Source organism: Protopterus annectens, chromosome 1.part0, assembly GCF_019279795.1.
Source record: "Protopterus annectens isolate FY-2018-M chromosome 1.part0, PAN1.0, whole genome shotgun sequence".
Lineage (NCBI taxonomy): Eukaryota > Metazoa > Chordata > Ceratodontiformes > Protopteridae > Protopterus > Protopterus annectens.
In genome coordinates this window covers 1,175,413,023-1,175,435,092 of record NC_056725.1, presented here as the reverse complement: position 1 = coordinate 1,175,435,092, position 22,070 = coordinate 1,175,413,023, and the positions used below count along the sequence as shown (strand labels likewise).

The 22,070-nt window shown below is 34.8% G+C and overlaps 1 protein-coding gene across 4 annotated transcripts in view; it reads left to right on the top strand.

Annotated features, from left to right (window-relative positions):
* LOC122796729 (sine oculis binding protein homolog) overlaps positions 1 to 22,070 on the top strand; it is a 1,221,885-nt gene that overhangs the window by 683,711 nt on the left and 516,104 nt on the right. The gene's annotated exons all lie outside the window — the stretch shown is intronic.

Sequence of the window (22,070 nt, the reverse complement as noted above, 5' to 3'; positions counted from 1 at the left end):
TGGACACTCGGAAACTATTCCCTCAGATGGGTCCAGAGCCGCTGAGCAGGCATCAGCTTCTAAGGGTGTTTTCAGGCCTACACAGTTATATGTGAAACCTTCTTCAGCTACAAAGGCAAAGACTAAAACAGCTCTAAAGACAAAGAAACAAGTACAGAATTCACCTGGACAGGCCTCCATGCTTAAAAAAACAGATGCTTAAAATGGCCAAAGACCTTATTACTTTGATCAGGGGTTCCCATCCCCTTCCTGAAAAGAGGCCTAGGCAAGAGTTAGAATATGAATCTTCAGACCAGGTTTCCATTTCCTCTGATTCCTCCTCTGAACAGGATTACTCTATTCCTCCCTATGAGGATTCTGATGCTGAAGAATCTATCCCGTCAGCCTCTCCTCCTGAGGATTATTTTTTTTGGGGAAACACTGCATACTATGAGGGAGCATTTCCACTGGGAGAGCCAAGACTACTCAGAATCCAAGAAAAGGCTCAGAGACTTCCTTTTATTGCCCCAGCACAGGCTCCTTGCTGTCCCACCTGTTTTAGACATTGTAGATGATGTATTTTCAGAGTCCAGTTTTTCTCCAGACTCTTTACCACCAGCCCCTGTTAAGCCAGACAGATACTATAGGGTTCCTGATTCACATAAATTTCTCTATAAGAACCCTGCAGCTGACCCAGAAACCATCTCTCAGGGTCCCAAAGGGGTCAAAGCTTTGACTGCAAAAAACCCTATCCCCTCTGATAGGGATTCTAGGGCCCTAGACAGATGGGGCAAAAAGATTTATACCTCTGCTACCTTGGCTGTAAGAGCCTTAAATTGCCAATTTCATATGCTTAAGTATCAGCAATATCTTATGTCTTTGCTTAAACAGAAAATGCCAGCAAATACAGAATGTGCAGACAGTAAAGAAATGCAGGATTTATTGCATGCAGCTGAACAAGTTGGAAAGCATACTTTGCAATGTGGTTTTGATTCTCTTGAGGCCTCCTGCAGGGCCGCTGTTACAGTTTCTGTCATTAGGAGGCATGCTTGGTTAAAAGAACAAAATTTGCCGGATTATGTTAAAGCAGAACTATTAGATGCTCCTTTACAGCATGATACTTTGTTTGGTGCTAAAGCAGAACAGTTGTTGAAGAAAATGGAGGACAAAGCTAAATCTATGCAAACAGTCGAGGATTTCTTGCAGGTACAGCCTCCCAGATTTAGCAGGAACTGGCCTACAAAAAATTGGTCCTTTCCTGTGTCAGATAGACCACAAAGGTGCAGATGCCCCAGAGGCAGATCACAGCCCCAAGGCTCATACAGGCCTAAACAATGGGGTGCTTCTACCTCCAAGAGCAGAAAGGATAAATCACAGCCATACAGGAAACAGTCTCAATGACTTTCCACTTCCAGCACCAAGCACTTATCTTTTGGCAGCCCCTTTGGGGGGAAAACTAGCACTTTTTTCACAAAATTGGCAAATGATCACCCAGGACAAATGGGTTCTAAATATAGTTTCACAAGGCTACAGGTTCCACTTTCACACCCTGCCAAGGCAAAATGGTATGCCAGACCTGCCACGCAATCAATGGGCAGAGGCACAAAAACAAGTTTCATCCCTCATGGACATGAGGGCCATTCAACAACTACCAGAGCAAGAGCAGGGACAAGGATTTTATTCGGGACTGTTCTTGGTACCCAGGAACGACAAAGCCTGGAGACCGATAATGGACCTATCTATTCGAAAAACATATCTGGATATTCCAAAATTCAAAATGTTGACTCTGCAGCAGCTTCTGCCCATGTTGGGCAAGAAGGCTTGGCTTGTGACTTTAGATCTAAAAGAGGCATACCTGCATGTCCCAATCAGACAAACATGCAGAAGATACCTCAAATTCAAAGCTGGCTCAATGCACTACCAATTCTCTGCACTGCCCTTTGGCTTATCTACTGTGCCCAGGGTCTTCACAAAGTGCCTGGCACCAGTAATTGCATTTTGCAGACAAAGAGGAATACAACTATATTCTTACAAGCGGAGAACAAGGACTTTCTACTACAGCATCTGGTGTTTGTAAAAAGATTACTGACAAGTCTAGGGTACACAGTAAACGAGAAGAAATCAAAACTCGTACCCTCTCAAGAGATAATATTCCTGGGTGCAAGCTTAAATACAACTGCCCAGATGGCTTATCTCACGCCAGACAAACACAGACAACTGACTACTTATTTCAAAATGTTGGCAACAAAGACCCAGTTATTTGCAAGAAAAATTCTGCAGGCCTTGGGTTTCATGGCATCCTGCATTCTGCTAATTCCATATGCAAGAGTGCATATGAGGAAATTTCAATGGTATCTAAAAAGTGTTTGGACTCAACATTGCCACAGCCTGGAAACAATAATTACCCTCATTCCCTGCCTGCAACAGGAGTTTCGATGGTGGGCAGAAGCCTGTCACCACAACACGGGACAGCCATTCACCTTACCCACAGCCAGGCAGACATTGACAACAGATGCATCAGATTACGCCTGGGGGGCCCATATGGCAGGAAGATGTATTCAGGGCACATGGTCCGCACGTCAAATGCATCTACATATTAATCAAAAAGAGATGCTAGCTGTTCAGAATGCCCTGACAGCCTTCAAGGATCTGCTTCATCCAGGAAAACTACTAATAAAGACGGACAATACTACAGTCATGTGGTACATAAACAAGCAGGGAGGCACACATTCCTACCCCCTCTGCAGGCTAGCCATGAACTTGTGGGACACAGCATTGACTTACCAAGTACATCTGCAAGCACAATTCCTGCCAAGAAGGACAAATAATCTGGCAGACGAACTAAGCAGAAACCTAATAGATCCCCATGAGTGGAAATTGGATCCATAAGTCTTCAGCATGATAACAAGGACCTGGGGATGCCGGACATAGACCAATTTGCCTCCCCTCACAACTACCAACTACAAAGATTCTGCAGAAGGACTTATCACAAGCAAGCATGGAAAGTGGATGCTCTATCTTTCAGCTGGAAAAATCTAACAGCATATGCCTTTCCTCCTCTGCTTCTCATCCCCAAGGTACTCCTCAAGGTCAGACAAAAGAAACCAAAAATGATACTGATTGCCCCAGACTGGCCCCGCCAGCACTGGTACCTAACTCTAAAGAGCTTGTCTCACTACCCAGCCTGGACATTACCTCAAATTCCTCACTTATTGACCCAACAAGACAGTCAGATACTGCACAGCCAACTCAAGACCTTCAACCTGGTAGCATGGCAGATAATGTAGCCTCTCAAGACACACCTCTCTCTAAAGCAGTGATGGATGTTATTTTGGAGGCCAGGAGGCCTAGCACCAGAAAATCTTATGCAGACAAATGGAAGAGATTCTGTGCTTGGAACCAAGCACAAGGTATTGACACGATTGTTCCAAATATCCCTCAGATTTTGCAATACTTAACTGAGATGCTGGATAAAGGCCTTTCCTTTTCATCAATTAAAATTCATGCCTCTGACATTTCAGCTCATTACAATACAGAGCCACCTATTTTTTCTCATCCGTTACTAAGGCAGTACCTCAGAGGGGCCAAAAACATAAGACCTCCAAGGAGAGCACCAGTACCTGCATGGGACCTCAACTATGTCTTGGAAAAACTCACACTGCCTCTGTTTGAGCCAGCCTCTGCAGCTGATATAAAATTCATATCCTGGAAAACAGCTCTGCTCCTAGCAATAACCTCCATTAGAAGAGTCTCAGAGTTACAGGCACTCATGGCTGTGGAACCTTTTATCATTTTCCATCCTGACAGAGTTTCGCTGAGGACAAACCCTACATTTATGCCTAAGGTAGTGTCCAGTGTGGCCCTTAACCAAACAATTCATTTGCCTACTTTTTATCCAAACCCACAGAATAAGGGTGAGAGAATTCTGCATTCTTTGGACATTCACAGACAGCTATGCTTCTACTTGGACAGAACCAAAGCTTTCAGAAAGACTGAACAACTTCTAGTGGCATATGCTGCAGCATCACAAGGAAAGGCTATCTCAAAACAGACTATTTCAAAGTGGATAGGCCATTGCATTCGTTTCTGCTATTCACAGCATGGCAAATCAGTGCCTAAGGGCATTAGGCCACATTCAACCAGAGCAGCAGCCACTTCAGCAGCCTTCCTCAGAGGAGTACCAACCAAAGACATCTTAGAGGCTGCAACTTGGAGTTCAGTGCATACTTTTACAAAGCACTATCACTTACCTCTCTACTCTAAATCCAGTGCAGGCTTTGCCACTGCAGTTCTGCAGGGCCTGATAGCCTCTCCTAATCCTATTTAGTCCAGCCCCCCATCCTCTGCTTTGGGATTCAACCCAATTGTAATGACTGCAACAGTGAAACACGATGAACATAGTACAGTTGTGTACCTACCATAAATGTAGATGTTTGAGTGTATTCACTGTTGCAGTCCAGGTTACCCTCCCACCATCCCCCTTTTCCTTGCTGGGACTTATCTGTACTTCTCTATTCTATACATCCTATGTGGTGTATTTGCTTGTAGATGAAGGAAAAGTTGTTTTTGTGTATGCTTGCTTATTGGCATAATTTAGCCTTCCATTTTAGGGGCACCTGACATCTGAGGCAAGAAAAACTGAAAAAAATGGTGTCGGCTGCATCTTTTATACCCCTGGCGCACTGACGTCAGGGAGGAGGTGACAGCAGCCAACGCCGGACATAGACTTTAGAACTCGGGCCTACTGTGGGTAGCCTGCCAGCAGGATAACCCAATTGTAATGACTGCAACAGTGAATACACTCGAACATCTACATTTATGGTAGGTACACAACTGTACTTTTCTATTCATGTTATTAAAATGTTCTCATCTGCAAGGACTCTGACTGTTAGTAGGGAACTTACATCCCTCTTAGTATAGCTTGTACTGGTATTGGGACGTATTTTTCACAAATCACAAATAGAAAGAATAGGCAGGTCACTGTGAATGAAAAAAAAATATGGGTAAATACCTACATGGAAAAAATGTCCTATTTTAAAAAATGGAAATGCATAGAGCATCCAAGCCTAGCTTTGGGCACACATGTATTCAGACTTGATGGCGTGCATTTGTCAAGATCAGGAAAGAGAATTTTTGCAGCAGATACTTTGGAATATTTGACAAACACTAGCCAGGATTTTTGCTAAGTCAAAAATTTAACATTTCACAGATAGCAACATCTGATGCATCTCTGATGGTTGTTGATGCTAGGAGCATTAATAATAAAGTTTTTTTATTGGAAAATTTGCTACATTCCCACAAAATTGATGTTATTATTGTTTGTGAAACATGGTTAAAGAATAATGACTGGAAACCAGTTCTGTCAGGGTATACTGTAACAGACATTCTAATAGAAAATCAGATGGAGGTGTTATGATAGGGATTAGAGATAGTTAGAAGACCTGTGATTATTATATGGTCAATGATAACACCAAAACTATAGATTGTGTAACTGTGACAATAAAGACAACCTTGGCAGATATAATAATTGTTGAAGTGTATAGACTACCATAGTCAAGTGGGGATGACCTAGAGAAATTTATACGTTTCTGACACAAAACACAGGAGTGAAGAATAATATTAGCTGGGGACTTAAATTTACCAGAAACAGACTGGAATAATATTGATTCAACAGCATTAGTAAGGAAATTATTCACAACATATCTTGATTAACAACAATTGCTTCAGATTGTAAAAAAAATCTACAAGGGAACAGAACATGCTATATATTGTATGTGTTCAGTGTTCATAAATAAATTATTGTTACTTAGCACCATTGATGTGCAGTGATCATGGGGTTATAAAGATTAATTTGTTGCTAGATAATTCTGCCAAATTGAAATCTTAAGCAATGCCTCGAAGATTAATTACAGACTACATTGAAACAAAAGGGTTACCATGTAAAACTAACTGGAGTGATGTGTTCAATGGAAAAACTGCAGATGGAATGTGGAAAGTTTTGAAAGAGAAATTGAGTGCAAAAAAAAAAAAAAAATGTTTAACAACAGGATCTTGGCATACAACACTGGGGAATATGTTTCCATAAGAACAAGATACCTAATCAAGGTGAGAGACAAAAAATATAAGAAATGGAAGAGATGTTGATCTACAACAGTATAGAATCCTCAAGGTACAGAAACAGTACGCAATATTACTACAATGGGGCTGAAATTTTAAATAAACAAGCTGGGCAAACAAATTAAGCATAGTGTGAGACAAGATCAAGAAAAAATTTGAAGAAAATTTATATAAAGCTATTGAACATGATAGGAAACCTTTTTATACATACATATGATGTGGATGGAGTAAAGACATACAAACTGATAAACTGTGTGTAGATTCTAAAATTTATTCTCAGACACAACAGATTATAGTTATATTTATCAAATCTAATACAAAACAGTTGGGCTCTACAAAGGGAGTGAGAACTTGTTCTAGTGATATCCAGGTAACCTCATATACTAGAATCAAATTAGATTATATTTAAAAAGAACTGAGCAAACTGGATCCAAACAAAGTGCAGGGATGAGACAGAATTAGTAACAATGACCTGAGAGCACTTCAGCAAGAACTTACAGTACCATTATGTCTATTATTTACTAGGTCATGTAAATATAGGGAGATTCCTCAAGATTGGAGACATGTACTTATTAAACTTGTCTTTAAGGGAAAGTGGAGTAGGACAAACCCAGAGTCGTATGGACCTTTAAGTCTACTTTCATGTTGTGGAAAATAATGGAGAAGGTAATATTGGATAAGTTATTGTCAGAATTGGATAGGTTGGGACTTGAAACCATATATCAGCATACATATGTTGAGAATAGATCTATTACCACCTGTAATGAAAACTTGTGCTGTGATGTAATTTATATAGATTTAGCTGCGGTATTTGAAAGGGTCATACATAAAACACTGATCAATAAATTAGAACAACTAGGTGTCAATGTACTGTTGATAAGATGAGTAGTTGCATGGGTTACAAATTGGACATGGCAAGCATCATGCAGTAATTGGACAGGTGAAATTCTTGGTTACAGTCAGGGTGTCCCACAGGGCTACATCCTAGGCTCTTATTTGTTTAGTTGGTATCTTTCAGACCTAACTTTGTCATCTGAGGTGTTCTACAGTCTATATGCAGATGACCTGAAATTGGGTAAACTGATTACGTGTGTTACAGATGAGGCATGTCTGCAAATGAACTTGACCAAATTGACCATTTGGGCACAGGAGAATAATATGCTGATAAGTACATCAAAAACTAAGTATATGAAATTTGTGAGACATAAATTGAAAAGTGAATATTTAGTACAGCACACAATGATTGAAACTGTAGATTCATTTAAGGACCTGAGTATATTGGTAGATGCAATTCTGAGTTTTTACAATCATGTCAACCAATTGACTAATGATAGTTATAGAAGTATAGGTTGTATAAAAAGATTTATAAAGTCTAGAAAATCAGAAATCATGAAGTCATTGTTTGTTAGTTACATTAGACCCAAACTTGAATATGGAATAACAATATGGAAACCTTATAAGAAAACAAGCATGAGTAAACTGAAAAGAGTGCATGGGAAATATACCAAGTATATCCATGGATGTGAAAATTTAAGGTATCATGAAACACTAAAATATCTGAATTGATAATATGTCTCTTATAGATATCTTAAGAGGAGATCTTATTCAGGTATATAGGGCATTTAGCGATAACTACCTATGGGAATGTTTGGGGTTATCAAAAGGTAGTAAAGAATCATCAGATAGCCTATGTAGAAGACTCTGTAGGAATGAGAAGTGTGGAGGGTCGTAATGCAGTGATGATAAATCAGCAAGTAAAGGAGATTAGTATTGTTGGAACTTAATTCATCCTCAAGTCTTGGTGAGTGCCTTCACAATGTGAAACCTGTTTTTCAAAAAATCTCACCAAGACAACACCAATATATAGACTGTATTTTATATAGCATATATACCATATACCATGGACAGAAGTAGGTTAAAAAATAAAAAAAGATAACTGGGTGCACAAGACACAGGATAAAAAAAGTGCCCAAGTCTGGTAGGCACACTGGTGCCAGGACTGTAAAAAATGACTGTGTAGAATCCTCATGGCACAGAAACATTACTATAATGGGGCTAGGCTAGGCCCAGGGGAAGGATGGCCCCCTGTTATAGAAGGAAGTAGCAGTCAACAGAAATCACAAAAACTGATAGGCAAGAAAAGAGCCATACAGATAATAGGGTGGACTATCGAGGATAAGAAATAAATGATGTATTGTTACTCTTATGCAACAAGCCCAGAATTTCGCGACAGAAAATATATGAAAAGATTAAGAGAGAAATTAGAGGAGAGAAAAATACATCCACAAAAAAAAAACTTTCCGAAGCTTCCAATACAAATTTGTGTTCATTAATACAACAGAGCCATGAAAAACACTATATAGAACAAGAAACCTTGGGCTGTTTGGAAAAAGAAGTGACTGAGGAAGTGCAAAAATATAAGAAACAAAATCTAGAGACTTTTAAAAGGTTTAAAAAAGAAATATGGACATGGGAAAGAAAGAGAGATTTGATATGGTGTAATCATTATGCAAAGGAGAAAACCAAATTAATCAACACAAAAAAGGCAGCCCCAAAGATATTTGAAGAGAAATACAAGCAAAGACATCAATATATGAAAAATTTCACAATAACAAAATAAGATCACAATGAGGGAACATAGAACAGAATGTTAGTCAAGCAGAAAAAAAATAGAAGCAGAAGTTATGGAATACTTGCAAAGCGAAGGATTTATTTTAGAAAGTCTAACACAGGTTATACCACAGCATGATGGAACAACGAGTCCCCAAAGTAAGGAGAAACAGGAGGAGCAGGAGACATCTGAAGAAGAAATATGGAGGTAGGAAAGTAAAAGACATTTAATATGGTGCAATATTTATGCAAAGCAGAAAGCAAAACTAATCAATACAAAAAGAGCTGCACCAAAGACATTTGAAGAGAAACACAAGCAAAGGCATCCAGACATGAAAACTTTTTCAATATAAAAAATAAGAAAACAAAGAGGAAAAGGAGATTAGTAATGGAGAAGTTAAAGAAAGAGAAATATCATAACAATTTTATACAAATAATTAAAAATAGGTATTATTATAATATTCAACAAAACAACTAAAGTATTTACAAAGACATCCACTACAATCAGATCAATTAATTAAACTAAAATACTGTGCTATTGAAATTAGAATTTTTTTAACAAATTTTGTAAATTATCCCATACAATAAAATGTGATGTTTTTCTAGTTGTTCTCATTCTAATTGTGCTTATTTCCATATGACACATTATATTCATAACATTTTTTAATTCATTGAACGAAGGAGGTGTATCTGAAATCCAATTTCTAGTTATTATTTTCCTAGCCACTGCTAGGATAGACCGTAACAAGGGAAGCTTAATCTTTTTAACACATTGAGGTACAGGTGTGTTGAATAATATAAGAGACTTAGAAATAATGAAATTATCTGTAAAAGAGCCTGCAAAAATTCATTAATTGACTTCCAGTATTCTTTCAACTTCATACAGTCATAAAACATATGAGCCCAGTCAGCATTAATTTCTACATTACATCTCTTACATAGATTATCTTTATTATTAATTTTATTCATCATCAAAGGTGTATAAAAGATCTATGTAAAAATTTCCATGTATAAAGTCTCCAGACAATGGAAGATGTAGTTCTATAAGCAGATTCCAATATATATTGTTTATCTTGTTGAGTTGGTGGGTCCCCATTAATAGAGGTGAAATAATTCCAGTATGAATCTACATTGTAAAAGTTTCTTGTCTGATAATTTTATGTATATATGAAAGTTTACCTTTATCAGAAACTTTATGCTGTAAATGTATTATCAAGTAATCAATCAGTTTTGGAATAGATTCTTTAACTGTTATAGACATTAGATCTATTCTATCAATGAGATGTTGTCTAAAGATCTGAACCTCTAACCAGCAAGTTTCTCTTAGATCAAATTCTTGTTTCAAGAAATCTAGATTTTTAACTTTATTATCAGATATCAGCTGATACCAGTACTTTAGATTATTATCTATAGCTAAATGAGCTCCTTCAGAAGTAGATGACATAAGCATACCCTGAGTATAAATTATAGGGAATACAATAAAATTCCATTCCCTATACTTAGGGTGCATGAATATAAAGTTACGATAACTAATAATAATATTTAATGGGTAACAGACCATATGATTAGGTGTAATAGGTGAAGTACAAAATTCCTTTAGCAACCACAACATGGAGTTATTTATAATCATATTTTTATGTGTTAAGGAGATTTTCATGAAGTGCATACTAATTAGCTCCCAATAATCTTTCCATTTTGACATATGACCGATCTATTAATAAAGTAATAACTTTTATAATAGAAAAGATAATATATAAATTAAAGTCTGGAAAGAAATACCCCTTGAGACCAGCTATTAGTATGTTTCTTTAATGCAATCCTAGGTCTATTAGGTGCCCATAAGAAATTTAACATTAGTGTATTCAGTTTCTTGATAGTTATTTTTGTAGGTGAAAGTATTATTGATTGTATTAAGTATAAAATCTTGGGGAATATTATCATTTTAATAATTGTAAGTCTCTCCTCCATAGTAAATAACATATTATTCCAGGTATTAAAAAGATTTTGTATATTAAGAAAACAGGTATTATAGTTATTATATATAATAGATTTAATATCTTTAGATAGTATTATACCTAAATAAGTTATCTGACCTGAGTTGGGTACATATTTAGTAAAATCACTAATGAGAGTATTTTTTCGTGTATAAATAGGTAGTATTTTAGTTTTTTCTTCATTGAATATTAAACCAGAAATACTTTTAAAATTCATCATTTTATCAAATAAAGACTGCATAGAAGAATTAGATCCTGCTGATGTAATTAGAACATCATCTGAAAAAAGTTGAATTTTTGATGTTGTATTTTCTTCTATTTCAAAACCCTCTATGTCAGTACTGTTTCTAATCAAATTAGCCCAAGGCTCCATTACTAAGGTGAATAATAGTGGAGAAAGTGGACATCCTTGCTTTGTCCCTTTAAGAATGGGTATTTTTTGTGAAACATATGTTCCTACCTTAAAGTAAGCCAGCGTTCCTTTGTATAAATTCTCAATTAAATTTACAAATGCATCAGAGAAATTTGTGCACTTCAGTAAGGTAAACAGATAGTCCCAACTTACTGAATCAAATGCTGAACCTATATCAAGACTAATAAGTGTTAAATCTTTCTTTTTCCTATTTGCAAAATCAATTAATGTTAAAGTTCTTCTTATATTATCAAAAGTATTTCTATTTACAATGAAGCCCGTCTGATCTATGTCTATAATGCTGGGGATAATTGTCTTCAATCTATCAGCAAAAATACTCATAAACATTTTATAATCAACATTAAGTAATGAGATGGGTCGATATGAAGAACATCTAGTTGGATCTTTATTAGGTTTTAAAATTGGTGAAATAAATGTATATTGCCAAGATGGGGGGGTTATTAACTCAGTTTGGGCCAGAATAAAACCTTATGTATTAATGAATATGTAGTTTTAGAAAGGATTTTATATATCTCTGGTATAATACCATCATTACCCGGTGCTTTGTTTGATTTAAGCTTATTTATTTGTGTAATAACTTCTGTATATGAAATACTCTTGTCCAATAGTTTAATCTGTTGTTTATTAAGCTTTTATTCATGTTTGTGGTTATAAACTCCTTTATTTTATCTTTAGGTTCCATGTTAATGTTGTTATGGTTAATCTTGTGAAAGTGATTTCTAAATTCATCCAGTATTTCTGGTATACTAGAAACATTCTTCTTTTTCCTTAGAGAAAAGATTTCTTTGATATGGTTTTGTTTATTCAATCTTTTGTTTTATTTTTAAGTCTATGTAAGTATTTGGGGCTTATTGAATAAGACAAAACTTGTATTTCTCTAAAGTTATTTTAACTTTATGAGTTAAAATTTCTTTGTATTTCTCATTTAGTTTGTTTATTTCTTCAATAACTTTCTTGTCCATAATATTTTCTTTATTATTATGTTTATAAGAGTCTAGTTTACTTTGAATATCTAACAATTCCTTATCCCAAGATTTCCTTTTGTTATTATACCATCTGATACTTTGTCCATATAGATATGATTTTAAGGCATCCCAAACATAGACAATGGAGACTTCAGGAGTATTATTTATGTCTAGAAAATGTTGTACTTCTGAAAGTATATATTCTTTATAGTCTTTTAGCTGAGTTAAGTATGCTGGTATCCTTTTGATCTGAACATTATGAGTATTTTTATCATGAATTCAAAAACAATTGAGTTATGATCAGATATAGGACATGAAATGATTTTGGAATTAATTAAATCTGTTACCATCTGGTTAGAAATAAAGACCCTATCTATTTTTGAATAAGTTTTGTATCTGTTAGAAAAAAGGTGTATGGTAATGATTTTGACTATCTGATTATTAATATCATTCAAATGATAAGAATTAGCAAAATCATTTAAATGTTTTGCATTAGATGTAATTCTTCTTTTCTTTATAGTGGTAGTATCACTTTCATGTAGTATACAATTAAAATCACCAGCTAAAATAATATCCCCTATAGAGAATGATATGATCTTATCAATATGATGTTTCACTGTATTAATACCAATTCCAGGTATCCAGTATACATTAATTAAAGTGTAAGTCTTCCCATTAATTTGTATTGTAACCATACAAAACATTCCTTTGTCATCCTGATAAGACTTAATGGTTTTAGGAATGGGCATACTTTTATTCCATAAAATAGCCACTCCTCTTTTTCTGAGTGTGCTCTGAACTAACCAATACTGCATACTTATTAGTGGCTAGTTTATCAATATCTTTTTTCAAGAGATGGGTTTCTTGCAGGAAGACTAGATTGGCCTTGTGTAGATTAATGTATCTTATTAGGCTTGCCCTTTTACACGGATTATTCAATCCATTAATGTTTAAAGAAATTCCTTTTAAAGATGTCATTTGGCATTTTTAAAACTCAAGAATCTTATGATCGAAATAACAAATAACAAGATAAATAATGTTGCATCTCCTCTTTTAGGTGTACCTTTAAATATAGCTGTATTTATTAAATCTCTTATGGGATTTTGTATAGGATTCAATTTTGTTTGTAGTGACAATGAGTGTACAAAATATATTGTGGATGTCAAAACTATATACATATAACAATGAACAAGTGAAAATAATGTAAGGATTAAACCTTGCATCCTGCCTGAGTTGAAAACTCCAACTTAGAGCAGTATTTACTACTCAAGTTAACCCCTACCCTAAGCAGCAGTACCTCAGCTACCACCTTATCAATTTAATACTAGTTATATTTAACTGAGGTTAACAGTTTTCAATTCAATTATCTATCAAGACAAAACTACACATTTGGTAAAACAGCATCATATAAACTAAAATAAACTTTTTTTTTTTTTTTTTTTTAAAAACTGTTCATACTATTATATAGATCTATGTAATATATAACAATTGAATTCTAATAGCATTCAAATAATCTTAATGTTAGAAATCAAGAGGAGAGAAAATTATGTTCTAACATTCATTTAAATCAAAAACTTTGGCTAATATGATTCAGACATTACATGCATTAAGATGCATCTATTTTCTGTCATGTGAATTCTATCAACAGCTTCCAAAAAATCTTGAATTGTTTGTATATGAGCATTTACTTAAACTCATTATTGTCAATAGAGTAAAATATTGTATTCATAAAAATTATTATAAATCATATTGCATAGTTATGCAGATTCTCAGAAACACCTGCGTTATTACCTAAAAAAAAAAAAAAAAAGCCATCACACACATACATATACACACACACACATATACACACACACACACACACACACACACACACACACACACACACATACACATATATACATAGATACACATACACACACACACACACACACACACACACACACATATATATATATATATATATCTGATCTCACTGAGTTGTGTGTTAGTAGAGCACTATCCTACTTGCTGTCCCTAGAATAAATCTGTCTGCTTTATACAAAATAATGCACAGCAAACACATATTAGTAACCAGATTTTACAATCATGCTAACCTACTGCTTTAAAATATATCACATGACATTTCTTCCAGAATAGAGTTATAAGATTATTTATGCTTGCCAATCAGATGAATTAAATGAGTTATAGTAAAGTATATGTTTGGGACACAAGTTTTAACACAGATTATTATGCTACTGTTAAGTAGATTTTCAAAAACATTTAAATAAATGTTTCATTTTCTATGCCTTCTAAAATAAGATATTTACTTGCTACAAGAAACTACATCATCCAAACTCATCATAACTGACATATTTTATGAATAGAGTATTTTTCCTGAATCTGTGGTGTGTCAGTGTGATAACCTTGTCAATGTTTATACTAACTGCTTTCAGTTTCTCTGTGAAAATTCTGTGAGTGAAGCTTCTGAGGAAACTCATGGACACTATGCATGAGACAGCCCACATCCCAGATTGTCTCCCTTAACATTTTGGGAAACTTATTAAAACTTGTGGCAAACATTCATTTTGTCAATAGAGTAAAATATTGTATTCATAGAAATTATTATAAATCATATTGGATAGTTATGCAGATTCTCAGAAAAAAAGCCATCACACTCACACACACACACACATACACACACACACACACACATATATATATATATATATATATATATATCTGATCTCACTGAGTTGTGTGTTAGTAGAGCACTATCCTACTTGCTGTCCCTAGAATAAATCTGTCTGCTTTATACAAAATAATGCACAGCAAACACATATTGGTAACCGGATTTTACAATCATGCTAACCTACTGCTTTAAAATATATCACATGACATTTCTTCCAGAATAGAGTTATAAGATTATTTATGTTTGTCAATCAGATGAATTAAATGAGTTATAGTAAAGTATATGTATGGAACACAAATTTTTAACACAGATTATTATGCTGCTGTTAAGTAGATTTTCAAAAACATTTAAATAAATGTTTCATTTTTTATGCCTTCTAAAATAAGACATTTACTTACTACAAAAAACTACATCATTTAAACTCATTATAACTGACATATTTTATGAACAGAGTATTTTTCCTGAATCTGTGGTGTGTCAGTGTGATAACCTTGTCAATGTTTATACTAACTGCTTTCAGTTTCTCTGTGAGAATTCTGTGATTTGAAGATTCTGAGGTAACTCAAGGACATTGTGCATAAGACAGCCCACATCCCAGATTGTCTCTCTTAACATTTTGGCGGAAACTTATTAAAACTAGTGACAAACATTCATTTAGCAGTGTAAATGCATCTAAACATGACAGAACCTCCACAATGTATTCCACAGATCATCACAGCCTCTATGCAAGTGAAATTAAACTCAAAATTACCAACAAGCAATAAAACTCAGCATTCTTCTCCCAACTCAATTTTCATACAAATCCTATTATTCACTGTGCCCACACAGTCTAAAGCATTTCTATATATTAATAAAGAAAAGAAAAGAGAGTAGAAAATAAAAGGGAGTGAGGCAGAAATAAAAAATGTAAGAGAAAGCTGTAAGAAGTATATACAATGGAATGTTACTTACTGTTTATATTAATAGAGTTAAAAATAAAACATATTATTTACTCTTATTTAGTTCTGATTATTATTAGTTAAAGCATGACAGATTATTTACAAACAAGCATAAGCAGTATAATCAAGAAAGTATAATTAGAAATAGCATTTGAAGAACTTATAAACTTTTACAAGAAATAAATATGTTATTATTCTATTAATGATATTTTCATTACTGTTCTCTCCTGCCCTCCCCACCGTTTACTCACTACATAATCTAAATAGAATGTCATTGTTTAAACAAAGAAAATAATAAAAGAAGAAGGAAAAAAAAGGTAAAGATAAAAAATGTATCAAATTACTAACCTTACTTTTTTCAGAAAGAAAAACAAATCGAGTCACAGCCTGCCATTAAATCCTCAGGCATTTTGACTGGTTATGAAACAAAACATTTCTTTGCACATAGAGAATAACTTTGATTAAATCTTTTCCAAAATATTTGTGGCTTTCTGGAAATGCAGGAACTGTATTCAAAAAGATTAATAATGAACTAAAATGATGAGAGAGAATAAAAACATATAACAAATCATTTGTTTTTTAGTCTCTTCTTCTTCTCTGAAGTCTTCCAGGAAGCTTCAGTTGCCAATCTCTTTAATGAAGAACTAGCCCATTCCATTTCTTCTATTTTATCCAAAATCCTTTTTTCTTTGACAAACAGTAAAGCAGAGTCTAAATCATCGAAGACCTTAGGACCATCAGGAAGGAAGATTTTAAGCTTGGCAGGAAACAGAAGGTATGTTTTAAACTGTGCTTTTTTAAGCTCCCTTATTAGTGGCAGAAAAACTTTTCTTTTAGCAATTACCATTAAAGAATAGTCATTGTCAAAACGCACAGTTGTCTCATTAAACTTAACAGGAGCTTTAGCCCAAGCAGATTTAAGAACCATCTCTTTATCAAAAGATGATAGAAATCTAACTATAACTGATCTAGGATAGTTTTTGTTAGAGTTAGTATTAGCTATAGATCTATGTGCTCTTTCGATACCAAAAGAGAATGCTTCTGGTAAATCTAAAGTTTTAGGGAGCCATGTTGTTAAAAAAGAAGTAATATTGTTACCTTCAATATTTTCTGGCAGTCCAAAAATCCTAATGTTATTGCGCCTAGATCTATTTTCCAGGTCATCCAGCTTTGTTTGTAAATGTGTATTTTGTTTCAGCAGAAACTCAATGTTGATTTCCTGTTCTTGTTATTTGTTTTGTAGTTTTTTCTATGAAAGTGTCTATTTTAGTATCCATTTTATCCATCTTAGCAGTAAGTTGCTGGACTATAATTATCAGAGACTGAAGTTCTTTCTTGATGCTGGAGTCTTGAGAATTTGTCTTACTGGAACTCATTTCAGACTGATAAACTGACAGGAAAATTTCCAAAGTAATTTCTGACAGGAATATTATTAAGATTTCCTTTCTTTTTTAGATATAGTTCAAGAACTATATAAAACAAACATATTTAGAAAGAAAATTACTTCAAGAATTAATTTTTTAAGTAATTAATTCCTGTCAATGTAATGAAATTGGTGGAGCTGAAGAAATCTGCTGCTATCCTGTGCTCATCCTTGGTCACGCCCCCAGCAATGTCATTCTTGATGAAAAAAGTGATCACTTTTCACAATGAGCCTTCTTTGCATCATTCCAGTTACCTTTAGTACATATTTACTAACTGTTCCCTTTGATGTTCTGTAATGGAAAAGAGTAAAATGAGACCATATAAAAATGAGAAAAGGTGCTATGGATGGATGGATGGATGGGTGTGTACTGTTTAGGTGTACTTTATTACCTGACAACTGCTGTAATGCACTATTACATATTACATTACAGCTTGGCCTCCCTTTACTTAAGACTCAAGCTGCGACAAACAGAATTACAAACGCTCAGTGTAATTATAAATTATGAAACTCAACTCTGTATGTCATACAGACAATAGCAGTATCCTCTCAGACTTTTACAGGGTGTCTCTGTTGCTTATTCTGGGTGGAGAGGGACTTCACCTTTGTACTATGTACTTCTGGGCATGGCTTTGGGGTTTTACTTGGAATTGCTTTTTATTTGGTTACATTTCCTTCAGTATGAAGACTTTGTTCTATGTGTTACAGAAGGAGCCGCTTTAGTCCGGTTGTACAGCTCTATGTTGTACTGTTAGATAATATGTCGGAGGACAGCATCGTTTACTTCCCAGTGAGAGGCTGAAGTTGATTCTTTCAGTAATATATTTAGTTTATTTTCAGCATCAGCTTGAATATTTCCTTGGTAGAATAGGACCAGTATATTATTCTGATGCATGTCATCACAGAGTCTCATACACATGGCAAGTGGAGGGATATTGTTCCCCATTTAAGGTAGTTCAGCATTGTGATATGGTGTAATATTGCTATCCATTTAGGCCAGACAGCTGATGGACTTGTTTTCTCCCCCTACATAATGGGGAATATTTGATACAGCTCTGTGTAACCTCTAAATATTTTGTGATTATATAACCTCTTATGCACTGTTAAAAAATGTAATGAATATGCACACAGCAACTGCAGTTCAAATATAATTTGAGGACATAAGCAAGGTAATGTAAAAAGGGTTTGTCAAAAAAAGTTAGACTAAAATTAGGACAGCTCTAGCAATTGCATTAATTTTTTATTCAGAGTTGTAACTCTGTTATCTATGCAGATTTGCACATTCATTTTTCTATTATATTTATTATCTATTGGTGCATGGTTTTGTGTGTGTGTGTGTGTGTGTGTGTCTAAAAAAAAGTCTTAAAAAAACTGCGCCGATCAAATGGGATATGTCTATGGCCATTTTTATTTTAGCAAGTCTGAAAGAAACAAAGATTTTTAAATTGTTTTTGTCATGCATTCATTATGAACAAAGATTCTTTTTGAATGGAAAAGGGAAACATTTATTATGTGAATTAATTAATTCCTTAACTGCTGATAACGTCATTGGAAATGAAAAACTAATTAATACCATTAAGAAGTGTTGCGTGATAAGCTAGTTATAAAACTAGAGATTAATGCAGTGATGTAAATGAATTAGACACAGCAATAATTATCTGGATAAACTGTTTTCATGCTTTGTGACTGAAGGTTGCTCATTTTTAGTTAGAAAAAAGCAAGAACAATTCTGAATGTTTAAAGAACAAACAAGATAAACTGTACGGTTCAAATGCAAAGATTATGACCAGGGTGCATTATGCACATCTGTGGAATGAAACGTTTAAATGTTCAGTTGATGTTAATGTGTATATTTCGTTCTGACAAATTAGAAAAGCTGCAGGAATTTGTTCATCCAAACTGCTGCACTTATTTTTGTCAAGAAACTACTGGTTGCAGTGATTTCTCTTAGAGGATGCTCCAGAAAATATTTTTTGTTATTGAATAAGTGACATCACTTTATGTATACATATATATATCTATATATCTACACAGACACACACATACGGATCTACTTCACTTGACCTAAAACTTATTTGACTGACTTTCATTTGACCAACACCCAAATGACCTACATTTCAAATTACTGACAACTCATTTGAATCACTCTCATTTCACTGACAGCTTACAATGCTGAATTACAACATACTAAATCTTAAACCATAGATATGCACACTTAGAACACCAATAATTAACTCTTTCCAGAACTTCAAAACTACTTACTTAACCTGGACAGTGTACAACTAACATAGGTGAGGGACTACGCCCCCTACACACCCCTAATTATATATACTAACTCCAGGTTTGCACTACAGTGGGGAAAAGAGAAAATACCTTTAACTTGCCTTACAGTACTCTACACACTGCCAGTACTGCTGGGAACGCACAAAACATTCGCCAAATTACTTTAGGTACTTCCCATAAAAATGTAAAGAAACAAACCCACATTTAGAAACACCACAACACTACTTTCTACATGACTATCGGTATTCTGATAGTCAGCACTCTAAGTTACAGTAATTTTATCGCAAGCAAGTCACAGTGAAGGGAATCCCGCAACAAGTCTATGTCTTAAAAGTCAGTGAAATGAGCGTCAGTCAAATGAGTTAAATTTAGGTCACTTGGGTGTCGGTCAAATGAAAGTCAGTCAAATGAGTTTTAGGTCAAGTGAAGTAGATCCATATATCTATATATATATATATATATATATATATATATATATATATAAAAGACAGATAGATATGTGTGTATGTATGCGTCTGTGTATGTAGATGTATATATATATATATATATATATATATATATATGTGTGTATATATTTATTTATATATCTGTATGTATCTAGTTCAGATGTTTGACTTTTCAGAACATCAAACTTCATATGATCAAGACCATACGATCAACATTTGAATAGTCAAAAAACAACTAACACCGAAAACAACCCTGCTAATTTTATATACCAACGTTGCTGGGGAAAACGTCAAACTCCCTGATTCCCACTGTACTGTGATATCAATACAAATAATTCACCTCTTCAAAATGTCAATCATATGGTCTCAACCATATGAAGTTGGGCTTTCTGAAAAGTCAATCTTCTAAAGTAAAACCGATACACACACACACACACACACACACACATATATATGTGTGTATACATGTACATCATGTGTGTGTGTGTGTGTGTGTGTGTGTGTGTGTGTGTGTGTGTGTGTGTGTGTGTGTGTGTATATATATATATATATATATATATATATATATATATATATAAATAACATTTATTTATTTAACATTTGTTTACCCGGAAAGTCTGACTTGGAGCAAAGACAATTTTTAGTGGAGGCCCGGGGAGAAACGCTCCATATGCATGTCTTTGTAACATATGTCTTTATATTTACACTGACTGACAATCACAGAATAGCAGCCTGAAGCCTGAATAAACCTTAACACTTATTAGTGACACAGAGTCAGGTCAAATAATGAGAATTTATTTTAGTAGCCTTCATTCTTTTTATATCTTGTGAGTTCATCATAGTATGGCAAGTTTATTAGAGACCACTTGACAGTAAGGAAAACATATTAAATTATTTCAAAAAATGCTTACGAGTTCAGCTGTACAGCAGCTAAAAGAGAAGAGCTGCATATTACAGAGAATAAATACATAGTACAAGTAAAGTGAGATCAAAGAGCAGGAAGCCCAGCGGAAACTATTTCCTGTATGACATTTATTAGACAGATAAACTGTGGACAAGTGAATGTATTTAAGGCACATTATGTAGCAGGTGATGAAGCAAATAAACTGTCTTTCGGCTTTTCCCTGTTAGGTGTTGCCACAGCGGAACTCCGGTCCGCTAATGATTGGCAGTGGGTTTTTACGGTGGCAAGTTGCCAGCCCGACGCCCAACCTTCAAAGAAGGCACACCCATTCACGTACGCACCTACCTGCATGTCTTTAAACATTGCTCGACCGTGGGGAGGACATGCGGACTCCACACAGAAGGAGATCCAGCCGAGAATCAAACGGGAGAACCTCTTGCTGTGAGGCGACAACGCTAACAACAGAACCACTGCAGCAAGTAAACAAGGAAAACATGAGAAATATGCTTCCACTATGACTGGATGAAGTTCAGCCTGACAAGGATTAGAATCCCCGAGCTACATTCCTTGAAAACAACCCTTCTGCACCTCATGCCTTGTTTGCAGCCTTTTGCATCAATTGTATGTATGACAATTGGTGCAGGAAGTACAGAAGTCAGATCATTTCACTTCACTGTGCATGTTGGATATGGAAATCCCAAGCAATAGTTTCTGACAAATTTCAAATTCATATCTAGACAGAAATAGAGAGAAACTGAAAAAGAAAAGTAAATATAGATACATATATCTCTATATAGACAGACAGAAGGACAGGCCAATAGATTGCTCTGATTTCATTTTGTATGTGACTCACTCCTGTGGCAGGTAAAGCACACAATAATTGTACACTGACCCCAACAAATACTTTGCACAACAGAATTGCTAGCACAAAAAAAAGAACATTGCAAACACAGTAAATAGCTGTAATGTTTACAGATACCCTTACTGGAAATAGGATTTAAACCATTCATTGGATCCCCTGAAGTGTAGAGTTTCTTTTACAAAGCAAAAGGTATAAACCTGTAGATTAAATAGGATTGTGGGTACTGAAAGTTCTTTCCCAACAGTCTGTTTTAATTGTTTATATCTAGTCTTATGCATGATCCAGTAAAAAAAGACCGGAGCATCTCTGTCATGTGGAATCTCTTTTCCTTACTTTTTGCCAATGGAAAGCTTGAGTCTTTGTCATTATTATGTGCTTGAAGTTTGTTTGCTCTAAAACACGTACTCCCTTTAAGGTACATGACTCAGACCTACCATTTATAGGA